Source organism: Haliotis rubra, unplaced genomic scaffold, assembly GCF_003918875.1.
Source record: "Haliotis rubra isolate DU_JTF1 unplaced genomic scaffold, ASM391887v1 Scf1002, whole genome shotgun sequence".
NCBI classification, from domain to species: Eukaryota; Metazoa; Mollusca; class Gastropoda; order Lepetellida; family Haliotidae; genus Haliotis; species Haliotis rubra.
Window position 1 is genome coordinate 28,351 of NW_025764896.1, and position 6,912 is coordinate 35,262.

The window sequence follows — 6,912 nt, forward strand, 5'->3', positions numbered from 1 at the left end:
TGCTCTCTTTTTTATGGCTATAGAACATTTCCTTTTACAGTCTAATCACCTTGTTATACTCGCCAAGCGTTTGCACCAAATATTGATCTCAAGGTTTAAAAATGAAGAACCAAGTATTGATGTGTTCAGTTATTCCATATAATGGTATTCCGTTCAAATACAAGGTTAACGCTTTGTTTCCAGCAGTTTGCAGGTCAGGCAATGATTATAATAACATTAGTTCTATCATACATGTGTTCCTGCCTGTGGCCATTGTGTTGTGATAATATTAAGCATGCAGAGAGCTGTATACAGTATTATCCCTGTCAATGGATAAGCCTGAACTGGGCTCATGTTTAGTGAATAATTGATTAAGATATCTCTGAGTTTTAAATGCTTGTTTATAATTTGTAGATCCTGAATGAATGAGTGAAGGAATGAATAAATACAGAGAACCAACTAAATAGATAAATAAATAAATAAATAAATAAATAAATAAATAATGAATAAATAAATAAATAAATAAATGAATGAATAAATAAATAAATAAATAAATAAATAAATAAATAAATAAATAAATAAATAAATAAATAAATAAATAAATAAATAAATAAATAAATAAATAAATAAATAAATAAATGCCAAAAACATTGCAAAGAATCAGGTTAGATTGAAAAATGTAACTTGACTTATTAAATGAAACATTCGAACCTCTTCCCCACTCGCACCCCCACCCCCTTGCCTCTAATGAGCAAGTACACGCTACCTGTTTACTGTATTGCTGACAGCACTAGCCTCCCAGTCAAACGTAATCCCTATCAATCAGTTACGTAGAAGTGTGTCGCTGTCGGCCCAAGGAGAGGAAGTGCTCACGTATATCCTCCCTACCCTAGGCGTTTTTCTAACTTGTTAACTTCTTGTTCAGTTATTTGTCTATTTTCTTGTGATTTCTACTATTTTCTGGGTAATTAAACGTTCGAAAATTTGAATAGTTTCTCGTATATTTCTCTCTCGATTATTTTCTCTTCATACAAATTATTTTTTTGAAATTTCTAGTGCTTTCTAGTTATGATGGTTGAAACAGGCGGGGCAGGATAAGCCCACCGTTTGGTATTTTTATTTTGATAATGATCTATCTGTACAATCCATTCAGCATTAAGGAGAGATTTCTTATTGATATGGAAATAGTTATTTCGATTGTTTTCTCGATGTTACAAGTTTACATGAAAGATCCTATTTTCTACATTTTAAGTCCCTAAAATACATGTTTTGGTTCTGATAACAGCAATCTTAAAATTAGGGGTTGTATAGTCGTGGATTTTATTTTCTATTCTATATTGTTATATTTATATTGTATTACAGTTTGCCGTTTTGTAGTTGAATAACGAAGGAAAACATTTGTTGTGAATGAGAGTGTGTAAAATTGTTTTGAACCATAAAGGTAATCACAAAAGCATCATGCAAAAATATTGCAATACGTATTGCTTGAACAATACAACGAAAATACCCTAACACATTCTGAGTTCCCCTACAAACTTCAATTCATGCAAACAAAACGCAAACATGGGGTGTCACACCATTTTGATATAGGTGTCACCCATGTGTGCCTAAACATGATAATTATTCTCTAAACTGTGTCAACAATTGAACGCATTTACACATTTATATCAATAAAACGGTGATTAATTGTTCTGCAACACATTCTCAGAAATACTTACTACGATAAGGTGTTATAAGTCGAGATTAAGGTAGGGTACCATCCGTACCACTTGCTGCTTCAAGTATAAGGTAAGGTATCACCCATAACAGTTGTTGCTTCAAGTATAAGGTAAGGTATCAACCATACCAGTTGCTTCAAGTATAAGGTAGGGTACCATTCATAACAGTTGTTGCTTCAAGTATAAGGTAGGGTACCATCCACAACAGTTGCTGCCTCAACTATAACGTAAGGTGGCATCTTTAACGGTTGTTGCTTCGAGTATAAGGTTGCGTACCATCCATAACAGTTGTTGCTCCAAGTAAAAGGTATGGTATCACCCATTACAATTGTTGCTTCTAGTATAAGGTAAGGTATCACCCGTAACAGTTGTTGCTTCTAGTATAAGGTAAGGTATCACCCGTAACAGTTGTTGCTTCAAGAATAAGGTAGGGTATCACCCATAACAGTTGTTGCTTCAAGTATAAGGTAAGGTATCACCCGTAACAGTTGTTCAAAAGTTTCTTAAAGTATAAGGTAAGGTAAGGTATCACCCGTAACAGTTGTTGCTTCTAGTATAAGGTAAGGTATCACCCGTAACAGTTGTTGCTTTAAGTATATAAGGTAAGGTATCACCCATAACAGTTGTTGCTTCAAGTATAAGGTAAGGTATCACCCGTAACAGTTGTTGCTTCAAGTATAAGGTAAGGTATCACCCATAACAGTTGTTGCTTCTAGTATAAGGTAAGGTATCACCCGTAACAGTTGTTGCTTTCAAGTATAAGGTAAGGTATCACCCGTAACAGTTGTTGCTTCAAGTATAAGGTAGGGTATCACCCATAACAGTTGTTGCTTCTAGTATAAGGTAAGGTATCACCCGTATCAGTTGTTGCTTTAAGTATATTAGGTAAGGTATCACCCGTAACAGTTGTTGCTTCAAGTATAAGGTAAGGTATCACCCATAACAGTTGTTGCTTCAAGTATAAGTTAAGGTATCACCCATAACAGTTGTTGCTTCAAGTATAAGTGTAAGGTAAGGTGTCACCCATAACAGTTGCTGCTTCAAGTATAAGGTAGGTTACCATCCATGACAGTTTTTGCTTCAAGTATAAGTTAAGGTATCACCCATAACAGTTGTTGCTTCTAGTATTAGGTAAGGTATCACCCGTAACAGTTGTTGCTTCTAGCATAAGGTAAGGTATCACCTGTAACAGTTGTTGCTTAAAGTATAAGGTAGGGTATCACCCATAACAGTTGTTGCTTTTAGTATAAGGTAAGGTATCACCCATAGCAGTTGCTGCTTCAAGTATAAGGTAGGGTATCATCCATAACAGTTGTTGAATCAAGTGCCAGATAGGATATCATCCATAACATGTTTTTCTTACATCTTAACATAACATGTTTGAATCAAATCATCCATTACGTGTGCAGCTTCAAATGTATGACTGGGGAACATCGAGAACAACTATCGCTTCAAATGTATGGGAAGGTATTAAACAGGACGGCGATTGCTTCAAATGTTCTTTAGGGTACAGCCAAGGACGAGTACTTCACTTGTTTGAGTACCACCCAGACACATGCTTCAAATATATGTCAAGGAACCATTCAGAGCCCGTGATTCAAATGTATGGCAGGCAACCACCCCAGAACATATGCTTCAAATACATGTCAGGAAGCCATACAGAACCCGTGCTTCAAAAATATTTCAGGGAACCACCCAGAACATATAATTCAAATATATGTCAGGGAGCCATACAGACGCCGTGCTTCAAATATATATCCTGAAACCTTTCATGACCTGCGATTCAAATATATATCAGAAAACCATTTATAACCCATGCTTAAAATATATTTCTGGAAGCCACCCAGAACATATCCTTCAAATATATGTCAGGTATCCATGCAGAACCCGTGCATCAAATATATCTTAAGAAGCAATCCAGAATCCTTGCTTCAAATATATGTCAGGGAGCCATAGAGAACCCGTGCTTCAAATATATGTCAGGTATCCATACAGTACCCGTGCTTCAAATATATCTTAAGGAGCCATCCAGAACCCGTGATCCAAATATATGTCAGGGAGCCATACAGAACATGTGCTTCAAATATATGTCATGGAGCCATACAGAACCCGTGCTTCAAATATTTGTCACGGAGCCACCCAGAGCACGGCTTCAAATGCATGTTATGGAGCCACCAAGAACGTTTGTTGCCTCAACTGTAATGTTGGTTCCATTGAAGGCATAAATTTCCATCAAATCAAACTCTCCACTCAAGATTTTTTTATCAATATGTCCTTTCACGTGTGCAGTTTGACCGGCAATCACTGTTGAATGATTTGTATTCAAAACGATATGGAGCTTTCTAAACGTGTGTTTTTTTCCAAGTAATTTCACGTGTTCAGAATGAAGAAGGTTATTAGTCTCATAATGAAAATCTCTGTATTATCTCATTCAGGTTTTTTAGTTGTCATAAAATAGATAGACTCACAGCCACATTCTGACATCGAGTACATATAGAGTTTATGGTTGCTAGAGAAACGGAAGATGGATGAATCAAATGATGAGGCTGGGGATTGTAGAGAGGTTCGGATTTGTTGGGGGGAGAGGTTTACAGTATGGGAGAATGTGGGGTCGGGGGTGGGGTGGGAAGGGGATGGGGGTAAATTCAAAACGTGATGTCGGCTTGACTGCCTAAGATCTATGAGTGATGATGGGTTTTTTTGCCGTGGGTTAAGGAACAGGGAAAAACAGGTGCGGTTTTTTACGTAACGATCACATGACTACCGTACACGTATATATATACGTGCATTTTTTTCATCCCTCCATATCCTCTTCCAAGGCTATCTTCGTCAACACACCACCCACAGGTAAGTGACTTCTTCACAGACCCGTGAAGATCCGAGTTAGAATAGGTATTCAGCATCTCATGCTTGTTGTAAGAGGCTAACTGGATCGGGTGGTCAGGCTCGCTGACTTGACAAATGTCTGGTATCCAAAATACGTAGATCGATGCTCATGTTGTTGATCACTGGATTGTCCGGTCCAGACCGCCGCCATATAGCTGGAATATTGCTGAGCGCGGTGGTAAACAACAAACAAACGTATCGTACAGCCACCAGGTTTGGCGATGTATATATTGAAGTTCATCATCTGGCATCCATTATCAAATGTGCGGTGATCACCAAACGCAGTGGTCTTGGTATTATAGCTTTGTTATACCACAAACTGGTTATAAAAAGTATTTGTTGTACATCTAAAGTGGTGCTTGTAAGCATTTTCATATCTTGATTGCACATTTAGTTAAATCAATGAAATTTCACTCATGATCAGCTATACGAATTAGATTCTGAACAAACTGTACTTAATTTTTTTTTTAAATTTGGTGTAGATTATACATTGCCTTGATTATTTCTCCAATTCTATCAACATCTTCCGAAGCAGTGTTCGGAACCTAATGGTACTACTTTGGTAGCATAAGTATGTCTTACAGCGAAATTTCTCGCTATTTCAACTGTTTGTTTAGTTTGCCAAGAGTAAAATCACCGTATTTCTATTATTGCGAAGTTTCTATTTTGTGGTAATAATTTAAGAGAATTAAACATTAATAATTAAAAGTCTTAAACTTGTCAGATATGCAGGCATGCCTTTTAATATTAAATGAAGGATATGAAATATTTTCCAGCACACCAGCATCATGAACTCCGTCATCGTCTTGGTAGCATGCCTGGTCGCGGCCGCTGTCGCCGAGCCAATTCACTATGGTAAAGGACTAGGAATTGGAGGTTTTGGAGGTCTTGGAGGTCTCGGAGGTCTTGGAGGTTATGGAGGATATGGACTGGGACTAGGAGGATATGGACTTGGAGGGCTCGGAGGTCTTGGAGGATACGGACTTGGAGGGCTCGGAGGTCTTGGAGGATACGGACTTGGAGGATACGGACTTGGAGGATACGGTCTAGGAGGATATGGACTCGGAGGATTAGGAGGACTCGGAGGATATGGACTCGGAGGATTCGGAGGACTCGGAGGATACGGACTTGGAGGTTTTGGAGGTCTTGGAGGGTTGGGATTCGGAGGTTTCGGCTTCGGAAGAAAAGGTAGTTGACATTATGGTCACCTTCATGTAATCATTTGCTTTCAGCATTAATATTGTATCTGCACATATAATGGTTTGTCTAAACCCAAAAAATCGAGATACATGGCTGTAAATTGAATTTATTTTACTATTGATGTGTCCTGTCAAAACAATCCTTATAATGATTCAGTAGGAATCACAGAGAAGAACTGGGGCGGTGGGGTAGCCCAGTGGTTAAAGCGTTCGCTTGTCACGCCGAAGACCCTGGTTCGATTCCTCACATGGGTACAATGTGTGAAGCCCATTTCTGGTGTCCCCGTCGTGATGTTGCTTTGAATATTGCTAAAACGGCGTAAACTAAACTCACTCGCATACAGAGAAGAACTGTAGAACTTCAATTGGTTTAACAGCTCGACTGCAGACAGATATATATCATAACTCATTGTCGTATACTTTACCAACCTTTCTTTATTTTCGGATATTATTAACAACCTTGAGAAGTGAATGAAAAGACTGTTAATTCAGGTGATCACTATATATATGTTGCAATGAATATTTCCGATCACATTAATGATTCAACAAGGATCACAGAGAAAAGTATATATTTTATGATGAACATGTCCGTCGGAGTCGTCTCCTTCTGAACGATGCTGCTTCAGACTCAAACAGACCGGCTAGGTCCGGCGTTAAACAACAAGCCAACGAACAAATCTTACAGATTGTCTGCAGACACATCCATCATTACCCATTATATTCATCTCTGTTTGCAGGATATTAATAGGAACCTGACGAAGTATATGAAGACCTTTGATCTTGACCCATTATACACATTTGTCAATGTGTCATTCTGATTGTATGGACTGTGTTGACGTCGACCTTGAATAAAACGTGCACGCAACATGTATATTTTCTAGTTGTTTATTATTTATTATTAGTTTTGCCTGACGGGGAATGTCCAGACAGCTGACAGTTCATTGAGTTCTAAAGAACGCATGGTCACTTGTTCCAATTGTCCTTCGACCCGGGGGCGGTAGTTAAAGCGTCCGCTTGTCACACTGAAGACCAGGGTTCGATTCCCCACATGGGTATAAGTACAGTGTGTCCCCCGCCGTCATATTGCTTGTATATTGCTGAAAGCGGCATAAAAGCATACTCACTCTCTC

At 38.3% G+C, this 6,912-nt stretch overlaps 1 long non-coding RNA gene across 1 annotated transcript; it reads left to right on the forward strand.

Moving 5' to 3' along the window:
- Positions 1-5,616: 5,616 nt before the first annotated feature.
- Positions 5,617-6,635, forward strand: LOC124267287. Its single transcript, XR_006895997.1, has 3 exons — positions 5,617-5,627; positions 5,736-5,771; positions 6,520-6,635. It is a non-coding gene; the product is annotated as an uncharacterized LOC124267287 (long non-coding RNA).
- Positions 6,636-6,912: the final 277 nt, after the last annotated feature.